This window comes from Leptonychotes weddellii, chromosome 4 (assembly GCF_054177405.1).
Source record: "Leptonychotes weddellii isolate Sample4059 chromosome 4, ASM5417740v2, whole genome shotgun sequence".
In the NCBI taxonomy this organism is placed as follows: Eukaryota; Metazoa; Chordata; class Mammalia; order Carnivora; family Phocidae; genus Leptonychotes; species Leptonychotes weddellii.
This window is the reverse complement of record NC_138372.1, coordinates 154,925,286-154,944,865: the sequence shown is the minus strand read 5'-3', so window position 1 is coordinate 154,944,865 and position 19,580 is coordinate 154,925,286. Positions and strand designations below refer to the sequence as shown.

General features: G+C 40.7%; 1 protein-coding gene and 1 long non-coding RNA gene across 3 annotated transcripts in view; one reads left to right on the top strand and one right to left on the bottom strand.

Moving 5' to 3' along the window:
- Positions 1-1,295: 1,295 nt before the first annotated feature.
- On the bottom strand, positions 1,296-17,748 carry LOC115942964 (uncharacterized). Of its 2 annotated transcripts, XR_014144363.1 has the most exons (4): positions 17,380-17,748; positions 16,314-16,556; positions 13,215-13,247; positions 1,296-4,476 (listed from the first exon to the last, which is right to left on the bottom strand). It is a non-coding gene; the product is annotated as an uncharacterized LOC115942964 (long non-coding RNA). The 2 variants fall into 2 exon arrangements; XR_014144362.1 differs by lacking the exon at positions 13,215-13,247 and having other exon boundaries at positions 16,306-16,556; positions 17,380-17,744.
- The window catches only part of HAS2 (hyaluronan synthase 2), a 29,757-nt gene continuing 26,731 nt past the window's right edge, over positions 16,555-19,580 (top strand). The window contains exon 1 of the mRNA XM_006739332.3: positions 16,555-16,877. The gene's annotated coding sequence lies outside the window, so the exon portion shown is untranslated. The remainder of the gene's footprint in view (positions 16,878-19,580) is intronic.

Below are 19,580 nucleotides of genomic sequence, written 5' to 3'. Positions count from 1 at the left end.
ATTGAGTCCCACATGGGCCCCTTGCTCAGCGGGGAGCCTGCTTCTCCCTCTCCCTCTGCTGCTGCTCTGCGTCAAATAAATAAATAAAATATTTAAAAAAAGATATAAACTGAAGGAATTATAAATGAATCAAAATGGAATTTAAAAAAAATGTTTAAGCAATCCATAGGAAGGAAAGGAAAAAAGACAGAAGTGAAAAACAGAGAAGAAAAGAAAATTTCAAATGGTGGACTTTAAGCCCCAACATATCAATAACATTAAATGTAAATGTAAGGTACACCAATTATAAGATACAAATAAGCAGAGTAGGTTAAAAAAAAAACACATGGTGCAAGTATATGCACTCTATAAGAAACTTACTTCCAATATAATGATACAAGTAGGTTAAAAGTAAATGAATGGAAAAAGATAAATCTTATAAACAGTAAAAGAAAGTAGGGGCACCTGGCTGGCTCAGTTGATGGAGCATGCAATTCTGGATCTTGGTGTTGTGTATGAGCCCCGCATTGGGTAGAGATTACTTAAAAATAATCTTAAAAAAAATTGAAAGAAAGCAGAAATAGCTGTATTAATATCAACTAAAGTAGATTTCAAAGCAATAAAAATTACCATGTAGTAAGAGGTATATTATATAATGATAGGATCATAGGGGAAGAGAGGAAAAAATAAAACAAGATGAAATCAGAGGGAGACAAACCATAAGAGACTCTTAAGCATAGGAAACAAACTGAGGGTTGCTGGAGGGGAGAAGGGTGGGGGGATGGGTTAACTGGGTGATGGACATTAAGGAGGGCACATGATGTAATGAGTACTTGGTATTAAATAAGACTGATGAATCACTGACCTCTACCTCTGAAACCAATAATACATTATATGTTAATTGAATTTAAATAAAAATAAATAGATTTTTTAAAAAAGAGGTATATTACATAATGATAAAAAGATCAATCTACAAGAAAAATTAATCCTAAATGTGTTTGCATCAAACAACAAAGCTTCTAAATCTGTGAAGGAAAAAATAATAGAATTGAAAGGAGAAACAGACAAATTCACACAGTTAGAAACTTCCAATATTGCTCTCCCAACAATTGGGAGAACCAGACAGAAAATCAGAAAAACAATACAACTCAACAACACCATCAACCAACACTATTCACACTCCATTCATCAAGAGTGGAATATATTCAAGTGTCCACAAAAAATACTGCTAGATGGATCGTATCATGGGCCATAAAACAAGTTTCAAAACATTTAAAAGAAATGAAATCATACAAAGTGTGTTTTCTGCCACAGTGGAATCAAACTAGAAATTGATAACAGAAAGGAAAGAAAACCACCAAACATGTGGAAACTAAACCACATACTTTTAAATAATCCATGGGTCAAAGAGGAACTTTCAAGGTAAATAAGAAAATATACCGAATGGAATGAAAATAAAAATACAGCACATCAAAGCATGTGGGGAGTAGTTAAAACAGTGTTGAGAGGGAAATTTATAGTTCTACATGCCTGCTTTAGAAAAGAAGAAATATCTAAATAAGTATGAGAGAAATTTTTTAAAAATTCTTACATACTAACTTAGATTCACTTGTATGTTCTTAAAATCCCACATTTATTTTACTACCACTACAGATTTACAAATTTATATGACTAAGAGACAAAAAAGGATATTTTTAATTGCCACAATAAATAAAAAATATAGGAAACAGAAGTACCTACAATTTTACTACTAAATAGAATAAAGTAGCAACTGATATTAAATTGCTATTGTGGCTTTCATTTGGTGTGTATTATCCACCGTTTCCAAATTTCTATTAGTTCTTTCTTTCTTTCTTTCTTTCTTTCTTTCTTTCTTTCTTTCTTTCTTTCCCTCTTTTTAGCTTGGCTTTTTTTGGTGTTGTTGAAAATGTGTCTGTTTTGGGAAAAAAGTGGTAGAGTTTTGTGTGCGTTTGTGTGTGTGTGTGTGTGTGTGTGATAGGCAAAATGGAAATCTGGCTTTTTATCCAAGTAAACTTAATACATTTAGGTCTACTATATTGCTATTATAATTGGACTTCTAAAAATACAGTTGGACTTATTTTTACCTCTGGTATCATATGTTCTATTTACCATACAATTGTATTTGTGAAAATAAACGACCTATTTTTATAACATTGATTTTTTTTAAAAGCTTTTACTAATTCCAGTTGATTTTTTAAAGTAAGCTCTATGTCCAATATGAGGCTTGAACTCATGACTCCACGATCAAGAGCCACAAACTCTACCAACTGAGCCAGCCACGTGCCCCAGAAAAATGACAGTTTATTTTATTTTATTTATTTATTTATTTATTTTTAAAGATTTTATTTATTTATTTGCCAGAGAGAGAGAGGGGGAGAGTACAAGCAGGGGGAGTGGCAGGCAGAGGGAGAAGCAGGCTCCTTGCTAAGCAAGGAGCCGGATGTGGGACTGGATCCCAGGACCCTGAGATCATGACCTGAGCCGAAGGCAGATGCTTAACCATCTGAGCCACCCAGGCGCCCCCCCCTTTTTTAAAGATTTTATTTATTTATTTGCCAGAGAGAGAGGCGGGGAGAGAAAAATGACATTTTAGATCTGTGCACTCTGCATACTTCACAGTGGTGGCTATATATGGAATTAATCTACGATCGGAAGACCTGTATAAATACTGAGGACCTGAACAGTGGAATGGTAGGCGAGTTACAGAGGGGAGATTAGATTTGAGAAGTGTATGAAATTAAAACAACTTGAGTGTTCATTGAAAGAGGCAAGTGGCAGACAAAAAGATGACTTCCTAAGCTCTAGCTGGGAGGACGTACCAGAGGGTATCACTGCACAACATAATAAATCCAGTATAGTTGCCATTCCTCTCCCTAGAGGTCCTATCCCTTGGGAGGGCACCTCCCTGTGGAAGAATTAGACTTTCCACCCGTTTGATGTCAGTTTTGACCATGTGACTTGTTTAGACCAATGAACTATGAGCAGAAGCACTTCTGAGCACAAGCTTCCCGGATTCCAGCCTCCTCTACCACCTTCTCTTTTTCCTTTGAATGTCCCAGGCAGGAGCTGTTCTCTCAGCCTAGACACCAAAATAAAAGCCATGAAGCAGAGCCTCAGTCAATCACACAGATACAGTGAGAAAGAAACCTTTGCTTTCATAAGTCACTGTGATTCGGGGTCATTTTTTGTACTGTAGTATAACTTAGTCTCAGCTGACTGATATATGCAAATAAGTTTCCTTATTATCCTGTAGGATCCCGTTATTTCTATTAGCTGTAGGCATTGACGCCACTTTTCTCCTAGACTCAAGACTTATATGAATGGTATGATATATATTAAGTGAATAAAGCTTTAGAATATTTGAAATCGGGACTGCCTAGTAAATTCTCCCTCTATGGCCAATTTATTTAAAGAATGTGGATACATGTGCGGGTGGGGAGAAAGAATTTATATATATCTGTATGTATTTCTTTGTATGTTTATATTGTTATATAAATTTGTCTTATACATTATATATAATTATATTTATTTCAACTTGATATTATTTTTATAGCAAAAGAAAACATTTTTATGTTAGTCTCTACAAAGAATAGGAGTACTTGTGAAAGAAGAAGCACGATTTACGCCAATTTGTTTAAACAATTATTTTTAAACCACAATCATTTTCCCCTACTGATCCTAATGACACCATTTCCCCCCAAAATAAAAACTCTTAGCCTTTTAGATTAGAGCCCATATTTCAAAATATAAAAGGAGTATTTGGAGAGAGATAAAAGAACATAGAACCTTTGAAGACTGATTTAATCTTACTTGGGTCAGTTATTGTGGGTGTTTGGGATGATTAAAATTTCATCTATCAAAATAAAAATAAGCCAATGACAGTTATTGTTAAAGAATAATATTTTGTAGAAGATAGCACTAGACTCCTTTTCTTCTTAGCTCCTTCCCTCCTTGTATATAAATATGTATACGTTTACGATCTAACACATACCGGGCAGTATGCTAGATAACTAGGGATTAGTCAAAGAATAGGGCAGAATCTGGCCCTGCCTAAAATGAATTAACACGTTTTTACTTAAAAACTATTGCCTACTTAGGCAGCACACATTGCTTCCTCATCGAAACAAGTGACAAGATTTTCAACAAACTTGCAATCTTCACCAAATGAAAAAATGAATCACCCTCAGGTGTCGCTGGTTTGTTAGAGGCCATTGAAGAAACAGAAGGTTGTTCTTCTCCCATTTGTGTTTTCCCACTGGCAAAAGGAGAGACCGCCTGCACGAACAGTGATTCTAAGAAGCCAATACCTGTGGCAGAATTCTTCATTAGGATGTAGTGGTGGAAAGCCATTATTTAGTTAAAAAGCAAAGTGGTGTATTTGAGAAAACACTAGACTGGAGGGAAAGCAAAGTGTGGGGCTCCTTCTGTAAGTCAGGTAACCCTGGGCAAATCGTTTCTTCTATCCAAGTTCTTCATCTGCAAAATAGAGGCAATGAGATCAGCTTTATCTTTTCATAGCTTTGGTAAGAATATCAAATCAACACAGGTAATGGGGGCACCTGGGTGGCTCAGTCAGTTGAGCGTCTGACTCTTGGTTTCAGCTCAGGTCATGATCTCAGGTTTGTGAGATAGAGCCCCCCCTCGGCTCCCCGCTCAGCGAGGAGTCTGCTTCTCTCTCCTTCTGCCCCTCCCCACATTCTCCCCCCCAGCCTATGTGCTCTCTCTCCCTCTCTCTCAAATAAATAAAATAAATCTAAAAAAACCCCCCAAAACTGCAGGTAATGAAGTGTGTCACTGCAAAGGTACCTCAGTCTTTTGATTTTAAGCCTTATTATTTCCTTTTTTCTTTTCTTTCATGGGGTTTTTATTCAGGTAAACAAGTAGCATAAATCCAGATGGGCTCTTCCCAGAACTTCCGATTACAGTACTGCATTAGGTCAGTTATATAAATAGATATTAAGTAATCAATTGCTAATTTACTGATGAATTTATTTGTGTAGCCAACATTTATTTAATATCTATTATTTTTAAGGTTTCACATCGGGCGCTCCAAGAGATACAAAAGTGAATGGCACAATTGCTTTGATAGGATAGAAACTCAGGGCGCCTGGGTGGCTCAGTCATGAAGCGTCTGCCTTCGGCTAAGTTCGTGATCCCAGGGTCCTGGGATCGAGCCCCACATTGGACTCCCTGCTCCGCGGGGAGCCTGCTTCTCCCTCTCCCACTCCCCCTGCTTGTGTTCCCTTTCTCATTGTCTCTCTCTCTGTCAAATAAATAAATAAAATCTTTAAAAAAAAAAAAAAAGGATAGAAACTCAGTTTAAAGAATTTATCCCAAGGGGATAATTGTACATGACTGGAACTGTTTAAAGTGAAGAACATGTCTTACAATATTTTTTTATAATAGATAACAGAGAATAAAATAAACAGTGAAGAAAGAGAGATTGGTTAAATGAATTCTAAAGTAATGCTAGTGTAGAATAATAATCATTTAAAAAGACTATGTAGATCTCTATATCAATAGAAAAAAAGGTACAAAAGATCAATGTTCCTCTTTGTGTAACTTCTATACATCAACCCGTGAGTCTACATGAAAAAATTGGCAACATTTCTGAGTTTTTATTCTCTTTATGCCCTCTATTGTGGTGTGATTCATTTACAACAAATAAGCATACTTTGTACAAAAATAAAAAAAGCTCTTTTCAAAGAACTGAAAGAAAGTGAATGGTACAGGACTAGTCTTCAAGACATCACAACCAAACTAGTTTAAGCACATAACTAGAGACTTAGTAAGGGATAAGTCTGATAGAATAGCGTGGAGTTCCCTAAAGAATATCAAGCCAGGCAGAGACAGAAAAAATATTTTAGGCAGAAAGGACAAATAGAGTATAAGTTACTGAGATGGAAACAGGCTCTACCTTGTTTACCACGAGTACACTGGTGTTAAAGAACAAAAAGTCAAAGAGTAAATTTAAAGATCTAATTGGTTTTACTAAGTGATTCATGAATGGGGCAACATCCCATCTAGCAAGCAGAGGGGGGGTTCTGAGGAGGTGTACAAAATAGGTTTTTATAGGAAAGAGGTTGGGTGAGAAGTTATTAGCAAAAGAAAGTATTGTTCCAGGCAAGGTCACATTCCCTTAGGGAGAAGGGCAGGGGTTCTTATTAGGTGGGTTACCTCATCTTTGGGGGGGGATGGAGAGGCCCCATGTGATAGGTTACCTCATTGGTGTTGATCAGAAAATTCCTGACTGACTCGTCAAGATTTACATTTCTGGGGGAAGTTGAAACTGCATTGAGGTTAGTTAGGTATTAAGCCCAGGTTTGGTGACTTGGCCTAAGTGACACCATTTTGGACCTGTGGTTTTCTTTTTAACTCTATAAATGGAAAAGTGTGCTATCAGGTTGGAAAGTTTAAGGCCAGATCAGACTAAGAATTTGGGCCTTTGCTGAGTTGACAATGAAAAGTGGTGATATTTTAGAAAAACGATATACTCAGATTGCACAGTGGAAAATTTTAGTCTTGTATGGCTGCCCTGGTCTGGCTCCTGGCCATACCACCCTTAGACTCAAGCAGGAAAGGCCTTATTTCTGAGCCTACTTCCAGGGCTAGCAGAAGCTTCTACCCTAGTTTGGAGGGCAGAGGTCCAAAGAATGGTGCAGTGGTGCCTGATGTCCGGAACTGTGGATGCACTTGGATGTGTAAGCTGGTATTCAGTGCATGTGTTCAAGGCCCATCGTCACCAGCTAGACCCCAAGACCTGACATTTACTGCCCACCTGCTTACACTTACTAATGTTTGTCCCACATTTTTCCTTAAGCTCTTCCTGCCAGCTTACCTCTTAACTCAGCCAAATGAAACCCCAAGCCACCCCTCAGGTGATGGTGACTACCCTGACAAGACCTCGAGCCCCACCAGACCCCCCAGACTAGCGCCATGGAGTGACCTCTGGAATGACCCACCGTTACCTTTACTTCATTATAATACTAAAATCTTCACCCAAGGAGGAGCCTCAGCCTCATTTACATAATATACAACGTAAGTGTAGGCACATTTTCTTAAGGTGCATGAGCCCTCTTATGCCGGCCTCTACCTGCTATGGCAGGGCTTCCCTATCTAAATATTCACCGGAACCCTCAAAAAAGGAACCCATTCATCCTCTCTTGGGGAGCCATGGCTTTGGAAACCATTCTGTGATCTCCTTATTTACTGCGAACAAAAGTTTTCTTTGTACAACTCAACCCGGTGCAGTTTTTGACTCACCAAGTAGTGAACTCACGTTGGTTTGGTTACACGTCACATTATAGAATGCAGCCAGGAGTGGGAAAAAAGAAGTCAGTTTGATTTATAAATATTAGGCATTTAGACGTATGGTGTGTAAGCCTTCCTTAGTACCCTTGTGTTGGGTCCTGCAAATGCTAGCGGCAAGACTGTAGAATAGCCCATAGTAGATAATCAATAAACTTTTGGGGAATGAATACTTGGCAACAATGGACACAATAACTCAAACTGAAGAGTGATGACAGAGAGTAGACCAAATTGGCCAGAATTTCCAAGAGAGAAACTCTTCTGCTATACTTCCAACTCAGTATAGTCAAACAGCATAAATTTAGTTATTTAGAAGGCAGCTGGGAAGCCATGTTTGAGTTATTATATTTAGAAATATGTTTTTTAATTTTATTTAGAAATTTAAATTTAATAAAGATGCAAAAAAATAGCAAATGTATCCCTTTTCTTTGCTCTAAAAACAGAAGTGTAAATATTTATCTCAGTTAACCATTTATTTATGGACACTCCTACCAAAGAAACTTGCCAGAAGCCCGGGCATAAAAATCCTTGATTCAGTCAGGCCTGAATCACTGACTCATTGTGTGTGACCCGGGGCAAGAGGTCACCTGACCTCTCAGCACTGCAGAACATTCAGCGGGAAACATAGGTGTAAAGCAAGGGTGTGCTCAAAACCCGATGCTCCATCTAAATTGGCTTCTTTTGGTAAATATATCATGGGAGAAAAAGAACATTCAATTCTTTCAAAGAAGTATTTTAAATTTGGCTTTTAATTCTTAAATGTGGGGCTTCTTATAATGTAGGTGGACTTGGTGAATACTTCCATAGCAAATTCCTTACGAACTGCGTACTTGCTGCTGGTACTCAATTCGTCCCTTAAAAAGATTTTCTTCAGGAATTAAAAACCAAATCTGCAGCTTTTAAATCTTCAAGATTTGACCAGTTTTTAAACGTTTTGAATTCTGAGCAGATCTAGAAATATACAGGACAGGAAGCCTACCAGAACAAGGGAGGCTGGACATCTCCACAGCAATGAAGGAACAAGTTCTTGGCTACTTGTCTTCCAACTTAACATTGTTTTCAATGACACCAATAATATGATTAACACTGCACACTTATCAGAGCTTAAGATGGATAATTTTATTTACTTCCCACATGAACTTCTAAGGTCAAGTTTTACTACTATGCCCGTTTTACATAAGAGAGAAACTGAGGCATAGAGAATTAAGCAGTTTGCCCGAGACTGTATGGTTTTGCCCCAAATGGGTAATGCGAGGTTAGAGTTCTCACTTTCATACTTGCTATTGCCTCAGTGGTGGTAGAAATCACTGGATTCAGATGCAAGCAGACAACATACTGATGATACAAACCTCATCAAAACAAAAATGCTGTCATTAAAAGAAATTCTTTGGAATTCACAATTCAATAGCAGTTGTATTCTGCAAAAGAAGCATTTTTATTTTTATTTTTTAAGATTTTATTTATTTATTTGACAGAGAGAGAGACAGTGAGAGAGGGAACACAAGCAGGGGGAGTGGGAGAGGGAGAAGCAAGCTTCCCGCTGAGCAGGGAGCCCGATGTGGGGCTCGATCCCAGGACCCTGGGATCATGACCTGAGCTGAAGGCAGACGCTTGACTGAACCACCCAGGCGCCACTTTACTCTTGTTATCCAAGGAGAGTTAGGAACAAAAATCGAATCTTAAACAACTATGTGTAAAAAGCCCAGGAAATGATCTCTCCATCTACAAACATCTCTAAAGCAGAAGTTTCCAAGCATCAGACTGCATAAAAATTACCTATGCAATTTTTCAAAATAGGCACGTTCCCAGGACTTGCTGCTATAGATTCGGATGAAGGAGGTCTGGGGTTTGGACACGGAATCTGTATTTTTAAAAGCAGCCAGGTAACTGCCATGGAGGCCACCCTCCATCCACATGTGTAGAGAGTTTTTAAATTTTTTGTCACCTCATTTTTTGTCACCGGGTGCAGACACCCGGCTTTTCAAAACAAACAATAAGGCTACTTCCCAAATTGCTTAATTAGAAGCTTGACAAATTTGGTGCGAACAAACACCAGGTGCTATCTGCAAGAGGTGAGTCAGGACCCAAGTCAAAATGTGTCCTGGTTCTTGGTTTCAGCATAATACATAGATGGAACCATGGCCTACTAAGTTCTCAAAACCACAGAGATCTGGGTTGAACTTCGTAACTTTAAAACACTCGAAAGAAAATGCTGTGGGTGAGAACATTTGCATAATTCAGGAAAAAAATGTAATTCTTTGGAGTAGCAGCTCAGTTGCCAGGTTTATCCCCAAATTATCCTGATACCTACGGTAGGCAGGAAGTGACTAATGCAATGCGTGGAGTCACACCTCTTAATGGTATTTTTAGGCCTGATAGCGGCAGGACCAGCCCTCAGGTGCCATTGGAATGGTAATTCAGCTAATTGGGTCTTGGAGCTAACACCTCTCTTGGATAAAAGTAGGAAGTCTCACTTTACTGAATGGGTTCAGGGGTTTTTTTTCCTCCCAAAGATTTCAGCCACCTGTATTTGAAGGCAGGCTTCTTAACCCACAAAGTTTGCAATCACTTTGAGATGTTGTTGTTTTCTTAAAAATACAAAATCAGGTCTCAATGCCCAAGGAAGCCTAAATGTAATGGATTCTTGAAAAACTTTGTATTTCCAGGTTCATATTCCCTTTGAAGGGCTTTCTCCCAAATGCCTAAGATTCCTTTAATTTGAGATTTCCCCTCCCCCAAATTTATGATTTAAAAAGAAAATTAGTGTGAATCATTAGAGAAAAGAAAAGGTTCATTTAGTTTCCCCCCGCCCCCTTGTCTTCTTTTTCAACCTTGAAGTATATGGTGTGGTTTACAATGAATTAGGAAGATGCAGTCTTTCCAAAGACTGAGTAATACTTCTTTGGAACAAGTGGATTTTCAGTTCCTCCATGAACAGGTTTTGGGGAAAGTAATCTATGAAACTCCTGAACTAGTATGAAAAATTTTGAGCAAGTAATTCACTTTTCTGGGAATAGAATCACTTTTTTTTTCATTACATAAAAAGGATCTCTCCACCTAGAAAACTGTAACAACTAGTAAGAAATAAATTAGTTTGTAATAAATAAGAATAAGAAATAAATTAGTTCCTAGAAATTAAGCATATCCTTTTTAAGATTTTTTTAAAAGGCTGGAAAGCTTGTTAATCTTCTCAGGAATAAGTTGAAATCTCCAAGGCAGATAATTTAAATACTGTGACTACCTACTCTAATTCCACAATTAAGACTATTAGCAACTGTTTGTGGACACCAGACATTATAACCTCTTCTCCTTAGTCATTATGATTAAGACTACTAAAATATCAAAGGACAGTTAGACTACAGGCTTCCCCCTTGAGTAGCACTTTCTGCTTCTATTGATTTGTCATGTAAATTACAAACCCTTGTTGACAGAAATTGTTGGCATTTAAATCAAGGAGGTTAAATAGTTCTGTCCTTTTCTGTAATGAGTCAGAAAAATGCAAGTGATAAACGTGTCCTTTAGGCTGTGTAAAAGAACTTGTCTCCGCTCCAGTCTGAAATACATAGGAGTCTGGATGTAATTTTAAAAATTTAAATAATCCAATAATATGAAAGTAAAGCTCCCCTATATTCAGTGATTTAAGGTAAAGTTCCAAAATATAAAGCTTTTTTTAATTAAAAAAATTACATATAAACATATATTAAGTAAACTCTACACCCAATGTGGGGCTGGAAGTCGCATGCTCTACTGACTGAGCCAGCCAGGCACCCCTCTTTTTTTCTTTTTCTTTTCTTTTTTTTTCAAGATTTTATTTATTTATTTGACAGAGAGAGACACAGCGAGAGAGGGAACGCAAGCAGGGGGAGTGGGAGAGGGAGAAGCAGGCTTCCCGCAGAGCAGGGAGCCCGATGTGGGGCTCGATCCCAGGACTCTGGGATCATGACCTGAGCCGAAGGCAGACGCTTAACGACTGAGCCACTCATGCGCCCCATATTTTAAAGCTAGTTTCCTCACCCGTGGAAAGACATGCTAGAGAGCTGTGAATTGTGCAAGACAGTTGAATCACAGATCTGTACCTCTGAAACAAATAATGCAATATATGTTAAGAAAAAAAGAAGAAGATAGCAGGAGGGGAAGAATGAAGGGGGGGAAATCGGAGGGGGAGAAGAACCATGAGAGATGATGGACTCTGAAAAACAAACTGAGGGTTCTAGAGGGGAGGCGGGTGGGAGGATGGGTTGGCCTGGTGATGGGTATTAAGGGGGGCATGTTCTGCATGGAGCACTGGGTGTTATGCACAAACAATATATCATGGAACACTGCATTAAAAACTAATGATGTAATGTATGGTGATTAACATAACAATAAAAAATTTAAAAAAAATCAAAGAAAATAACCATAAAAGTTCAACCTTAAAAAAAAAGAAGACAATTATAAATAGTGTCTGATGAGAAAGGAATTTTTGTCCCTTTTCTTTCATTTGCATAATCCCTAAAGCAAACCTCTAATAATACTCAGTATCTAATTTGAAATCATCAACAATTGATAATTTACTACTCTGATATGGTGAGATGTTCAAAAACTATAATTATAATAAGAAATAAAGTACCCTCTTCTACCTATATCAATGAATCAATAAGCATTTTGATCTCTTCCAATGTGTTCATTCTAAAACCCTGGGTGTCTGATAGATGCTTCCATATCTCCCCCTATCCACATCTTCAAATTTAGTCATAAAACATAGTTAGCCATGCCCTCTTCAAAATTTGGTCTGAATTAATACTAGAGCCTCGAGTTTAGCCTTGGAATTAACACTAAAAGTAAGAAGTCCAATTTCCATGTGATTACTGGAAACTCCTTCACATCATCCAAACTGGGATCTAGAAAACTAAACTCCAGGTCAATCTCTTTCCATCTTTGCACAACTCAGACTCACAGAGTTCTATATCTTGTAAAGCTGAAAAATGCTGTTTTAATCCCCAGTGGGGTACAGTCTTAGGGTTTAGAGAATGTTACATCTCACACGTACACGGAATAATGAAATATATCAACATTTGGAAAATCTGCGTAACTCAATGAAATGGTATTTTCCAAAGAATCAATTCAGGATATAAATTCATGAGTGGTTTTAAAAGATGCATTTAAAGTGTAAGCTAAACCAACAGATTTTAATGTAACAGAGTACACACAGTTCATTCCTGTTGTTTTCGATACAACATTGCAACTTGCCTTTATAAAATTACTGTGTTGGGGTGTCTGGCAGGCTCAGTCCCTAGAGCATGAGCATGAGCATGCCACTCTCAGAATCATGAGTTTGAGCCCCACGTTGAGGGTAGTGTTTACTTGAAAAATTAAAAAAAATACTGTTTGTCAAGTTTTGACAATCAAAGACTATCTAAAAAGACTACTAAGATACTTCTCCATTTTCCAATTGAAGCCAGATTTTTTTTATATACTTCAGTCAAAACAATTGGATGATAAAGCAAATACGAGAATCCAGCTGTCTTCTATTAAGCCAGCTAATAGAGATTTGCAAAAATGGAAAACAATGTTACATTTCACACAAGTGTTATTAAGTTGACAGGCCATTGTGTTTGTTATTGTTTTAAATGAACTAATAAATATTTTTAAACTTTTCAGTCAGCTTTTATTTCTAATATGGTAAATATTGATGGATATGACCCATATAAACAAAGTTCTATGAAGTCCTCAATAATTTTTAAGTGTATAGAGGCGCGTGACACCAACAAGTTTGAGAACCACTTATATATAGAATTGTGAGGGTACTAAATCCTTTTTCTGGAACCTGCCTCTCAGACATAAGGAGCACTTCTTTTGTGATGCAGGAAGGAGGAGATCAGCAACAATATACTGCTAACTCACATTAACTGAAGTAAAACTCTTACCTCCAAAGTTCTTTGCCACATTGTCTTGTAGAGCTGAAAACGTTGGATAAGGTATGAGTTAACCTGAATCATCCGTCAAAACCTGAAACATCTGTCATCTTCTGATCCAAATGGCTCATGTTTAAAATAGAAGTTAAAATTTAAATTAATTTTCAAATTTTATTCAATTGGTTGGTGTCATAGCTTTTTTGTGAAACTGGATCTCATGTCCCCTAATCTGTTGCTTGTGAATCAGTACTGGATGGCTGGTAGCCCTAATTGAGGCTTGGGACTCAGAAAGGAATTTTGGTTAAATGCGAAGGTTTGGGTATATCCACGGGCACAGAATAATTCAGTCTGAGAGAGTCAGCGAGGGGACAGCAGAAAGCGGAAGTAGGTCAAATAAATGAACTTGGGATAAAACCTGAGTTAATGCTTACCAAGAAAAATGTAAAGAATAGAAAGCCAGGAGAAGGGTGCTAATGTTTTTTGAATGCGCACAATGTTTATATTAGAAACCACTGGGTTACATGAGGAACCACTGGCTTACATTACCTCAGAGGAGACGTTAGGCCCTATATGAATCTCTTACTATAATTTAACTATACCATCATAACAACTCTGTAAATCAGCTATTTTCGTCATTTATCAACTAGGAAGTAAAGGTCTAGTGAGGTGAATACACTTCCAGGATCACGCAAACGGATTCCACATCACACAATGCCACATCAAAGAAAGGGTTTGAATTTCAGGTCTCTCTTATCCTGGATCCTCCCTAAGAAAATCCGATATATATATAATATTCTACCCTCAAGAACTTTCATGTCTGGCTTTAAATTGTACTGGCCTCTTCTCTATTCTCTTGAGGTCGGGGGAGCTGATGCGTGGATGTGTAATGAGCTTTTATATTCATCCATAGTCAGGCAACGTTTTACTTTTTCTTTATGGGCCATGAATTATAAGTACAAGGGGACAAACAACAAATGTGTTTTTGTTTAATAAAGAAACCCCGTTTTACTAAATGTTCTCATTGCTGGAACTATTAGCATGGGGACAGCTAAATGCTACTAAGCAGGAATCCGCAATCCTGCATTACATATAATATTCATGGAAATTTAGAGCTAAGGTTAAGTGTTCCTGTGGGGTCCCACAGCTAGACACTTGATACCCACGATTTTCACCCTACCCCTAAATAAGTTTAATCCGTATTATATTTAAGAGTACATAAATTAGATAATATATTTTATTTTATTTTTTTTAAAGATTTTATTTATTTATTTATTTGAGAGAGCGAGAATGAGAGAGAGAGCACTTGAGAGGGGGCAGGGTCAGAGGGAGAAGCAGACTCCCCGCTGAGCAGGGAGCCCCATGCGGGACTCCCGGGACTCCAGGATCATGACCTGAGGGGAAGGCAGTCGCTTAACCAACTGAGCCACCCAGGCGCCCCTAGATAATATATTTTAAATTACAACTTAGCATTTAAAAACTACCATACAACTAAAATTCAAGAAACAGGAGTCTAAGTGGGATGAAATTGTGCTCTGAAATTTAAGCCAGTTCCTCAAGAGCTGAATCACCTAAGGCAGTGTTCAAACAAAGGCTGAAGCCTTGAAGGTTTGTAGAGGAAAATTAGTAAGTGGGTTTCCCCAGAGCAGTGTGAAGTCATCAGGCCCGGGTAATGCTTCCCAGAGGTGTAACCGCGGGAGGAGGGGGCGGTGCGGGCGGAAATGCGTGGTACTTTGCAGGTCGGCCCCTGGGGACTGGGTTGGCTGACTACCTGGTATTGCCATTAAATGCTTGACCTCTAAGCACATCCCCTAACACCACACCCTGCACGACTTGTTGAAAAGCATCGTTTCTAGTTTTACTCGACTTTTCTGTTTTGACTTGTTCACTATTGTCCAAAATACGTGATAAGGAGCAAAACCCCACTTTTCAAGGCCTAGCCGAGTTCCAAAATAAGTCCACACTTCAGAGAAACCTTGGAAGGGAAGGAAAAAAAGAAAGAAAGAAAAATCTCTTTTTACCCTATAATAATTACAGCGGAACCGTCAATGGCCAAATCGGTGAATTTATAAATTCACTCTCATTTTTTCCTAAACAGTGCCACCTACTGTCCATTTTAAGTCATCAGGAGACGTGTTGGCGAGGACCATAGAGAAATAAGGGGAAAAGAGTCACCGGGAAAAGTAACTCTTCCCAGCTTTAGGGCATTGGGGGGGGGGGGGGGAGATTGAGAAAAGAGCGTGTCAGAGCAAATAGCAGCATTCTGACTCGGTAGCTTCTTAGGCTCGCAAGAAGCAAAAGCCATTCAAGCCATTCTCTTGGAAATGGCTTTTACTCATCGCGCTACGTCCGAGTTCTCCAGAGCACGATTTTTATTTTATGTTTTATTTATAATGCGTGCTGTTTGAGCATTTTTACGTTAGGGGTTTAAGTTAAGAAAAAAAAATATGATCATGTTTCCACTTTTTCCGTCACCCAAGACGGTAACGTCTGTGTAAGGGAGACTCTGACACTTGACATCTGCTCAGAAACTTTTGAGCTCCTGGGAAGAAAGGGTTAACATGCGGTAGACCTGTAGCTGATTTTATTTAGAGTCGCAGCCGGCTTTCGAATTTCCAGGTGTGTACACACACACACACACACACACACACACATACACCCCAGCTATCTCTCCCCTGGGCTGTTACTTAGCCTAAGGGCACCATTTGGCCTTAAAGCAAATTAGTGAAACAGTGTGGGGAGTTTTTCGCGAAGAGGGAATCCTTGTAACTCAGACTGGAGTTCAGGGATGTCTGCAAAGCGCGGCCTCCCCGCTCCACCGCTGGAGGGAAGGAGGGAATCAGGTGGTGGCCAGCATATGTGCAGTGCATTTCTCTGCACACGTTAGCAATCAAGTTAATTGAATTCATTGGAGTTTAGAACCGGCCTCTAGCTCAGAGAGGGCTTTGAATGGCCAATTTCTCTTTCTTCCTCTACCCCTCCCCGCCTCCCGCCCGCCCGCCCGCCCGCGCTCCCAGTTCCCTCCCCTCCGGGTTCCCCAGTCCGCACCTCCCTTCTCCACTCCCCTCACCCCCCACTCCCTCCTCCGCCCTATTAAAACACCCACCAGCTCACTTGTTAAGACCCCCTTAAGTTGGAGGAGGCAGAAAGGCAACAACAGCGAGGAAGGAGAAGTCAAAACGTCTGGAAAGAATTACCCAGTCCTGGCTTCCAGCAGCCCATTGAACCAGGGACTTGAACCAGCCCCAGCCAAAGACTTTCTCCCGATTCTGCGCTTCCTGGGTTCTGCTGAGTCTTCACCGGGCTTTTCTTGATACGAAAAAGAAAAGAGACTTTCCGATATCAGGGGAGGGGGAACTGGAGCAAAAAATAAAATAAAATAAAATAAAGTTAATTTATTTTTAAAGCACAATTTTTTCTTTTAAGAATTAGACTGAAGTGCAACGGAAGTATTAAAAAGAACAGTAGTGAGATTTCCTTTTAAAGTGGGGGAGAACCAAACATTTAAGACTCCCCCATCCTTTTTAAATGTTGTTTTTAAATTTTTTATTTTTTTTGGCCGGTCGTCTCAAATTCATCTGATCTCTTATTACCTCAATTTTGGAAACTGCCCGCCACCGACCCTCCGGGACCACACAGACAGGCTGAGGACAACTTTATGACCAAGAGCTGAACAAGGTACGTTACACTGGCGCGATATGGTGAACCAGGAGGGCCCCCCGAATAGGCCAGGGAGAGGGAAGAAATTATCCACGTAAGTGTTAAATAATTGTAAAGCTGGTTTTCGACAGGAAAGTTTGAGGTCTGCCAATTTCCAACAGGCTGAAAATCAGGGGATATTTCAGATCACTCTCAGGCTTGGCACCCTGTCTTTTCCCATCCCTGCGGCGCTCGCCCGAAATCCGCTGCCTTTCTGGGAACACAGGTAACCTCTCTGCCTGGGAAAGACCGCACGTCCCGGGATGTACTTTTCCACTCCTCATCTTCCGGAGCCGCAGAGGGGCTCCCAAGTCGGGAAACAAGAATTTCCAGTGCAAGGAAAATGTATTCCGCACAGCCGCTCCCCCATCCCCTTGCCCCTTCCATCCCTTCCCTTCTTCCCCTCCCCCCAACCCTACGTGGGGAGGAAAACCCTGAAACAGCCCAGCTTTTACTTTTAAGTGGGAAACCCGCTTCTTACTTGGAAAGCAAAGGGTTAAAGCGATCCGGGCTCCCAGCTCCGGAGAGCCAGGACCCCCGAGAAGAAGGGTCCTTTGCCACCTCCTCGCAGCTACCGGCCTCGCTCGGCCACTCCCACTTTCCCTCGCTTCCCCTCCTTTGCACTCCCCGGACCCCAGGAAAGTGTCAGGCTGGGTCGGCCCGGGCTCTGCCCGGCTCCGGAAGCCTTACTCGGGCCAGGGGTCCCTGACGCAGGCGGTGGCACTCGGGGACCCCAGAGGGAGGAGGGCGCGCGTCCCTCTCCTCGCCGCCGCCCTGGGGCAGGGCGTGCGTGGGGACCGCGCGCTGCAGCGCAGGCAGCTGCAACGTCCCGGGAGCCAACTCCGACGTGGCACCGAGCACGCTGGCGCTCCTTTCCGCAGCTGCAGCGCGGGGCCCGGCGGGTGGGGGGCTTGGGGGTGCCGTCCCCAGCGCCCGGCCCGGAGGTGGGAGCCGGGGGCCCTCGGGAGCCGGGGCGAAGTGGGAGGCGAGCCAGAGGCTGGGTTGGGATGGATAATCAACACCTTGGGCGGAATTCGTCACGCTGGTTCCCGCCCAGAGAGAGCCAGGGCTCCGAAATGGGTCCCAGGGAACGGGAGGGCGGGTCTGAAAGGAGGGTCTGTGTGCGGGCGGGATGGGATGGCGAGAGAGCCTTTTCTCTCTGGCCGTGCAGACTCAGCTGAGGGGAAACGGCGCTGAAAGGATAATTAAGGCTGGGAAGAGGGGCTGGGAGCGGAGAGGCTGTGCCTGGGGAGGAGGGCTTACGAGACCCGGGTCCTATTACACCGGCTTAGGTGCCAGCGCCTCTCCCTCCATCCCCCCCCACCCCCACCCCAAACGCCCGCGCGGGGGACTTGGACTCAGCTACCCTGCGCGCCTCCGGGGCGAGCGAGCTGCTGCAGCCGTGCGCCCCTTAGGTGCGTGTAGGAGCCTTGGCCGCCCCTCCCTGGCCACTTCCCCACGCTTGGGGACTGTTGCAGCGGGCGTCTCCCGAGCAGCTGCCCAGAACCGCTGGGCTCCAACCCACGTGGCTGGCCTGGGATTGCCTTTGACGTCACACCCTGGGGGGAGGTGTGACGCAATAGATCGGGAAGCTCTGATTGGCTACGAAGGGCTTCCCCGAACTGCAGGCCTGAGTATATATAGACTTTCAGCTCTGAGTTAAAAGTGAAGGGTATTGGTAGCTGGGCTTTGCTGAGGAAGTGAGGGTGACTGAAAAGGGGGGGAAAAGCCTTCACTGCCTATTGTAGATTTCAAGCTTTTCTCCACGCAGATTTTTTATTGCAGTGAAGGAGTTGGGTAATGTACCTTTGGAAGCGTTAAACAGGATTATGATTTTTTAGAAAGGTAATTTTAACTTTTTAAAAGGTCAACACATATTCATTTTCAATGATGAAAGGTTTAAAATTAAAATGTGTATTTATATAGATTGGGCTAGGACAAATATTTATGCCCGTCAAACTGTTTGTAGATACGGTTTTAAATTTACAGAATAAGATTGAAAAGAATACTTAAATTCTAAACATTTTCTTTTCCTTCCAATGTGTGCAAATTGACTCATTCATTATATTTTCGCTGCGTTTTTCTAGATGCTAAATAAGATTACTCAAACTACTGAGGTGCTGCATTTTTATTTTTACTTTTATTTTTATTTACTATTTATTTATTTATTGGTACTGCATTTTTAATACCCATCATGCTCATTGTAGGTCTTTTCACTACTTGGCTATTTTACATTTTCAATAGAAGGTTAACTCTTTAAAGTGCCTATTATAGTATTTATATTATGTCGTGTGTGAGTTTGCAGTTTTGGAACAAGTATTCAGAATTCTAGGTCAACATTTCTCAGTGATAGCTTTGGAATTAGAATATCAACACTCCTGTTCACTTTTTCTTACTTATGTATTTCCTGAGTTGGGGGAATAGAAAAATGTCTTGTAGACATAATTGGCAAACGTATTACCTGGTATTGTACCTAGAACTAAATCTTTACTTTACCAGAGAAAGTTAAGCAGCTTCGATAAATTGAGGTCTTAAATCGGTGATTAGTCTCAAATTTGAATGTTACTCTCTACAAATCAAAGATGAAGTAGCTGCCATCCTGGAACACAGGAATTGAGCAACAAATAAGAAATAAGAAACTTCCTAGAAAGTAAGTCAGATTGAAACTAATTGTTTTTGTTG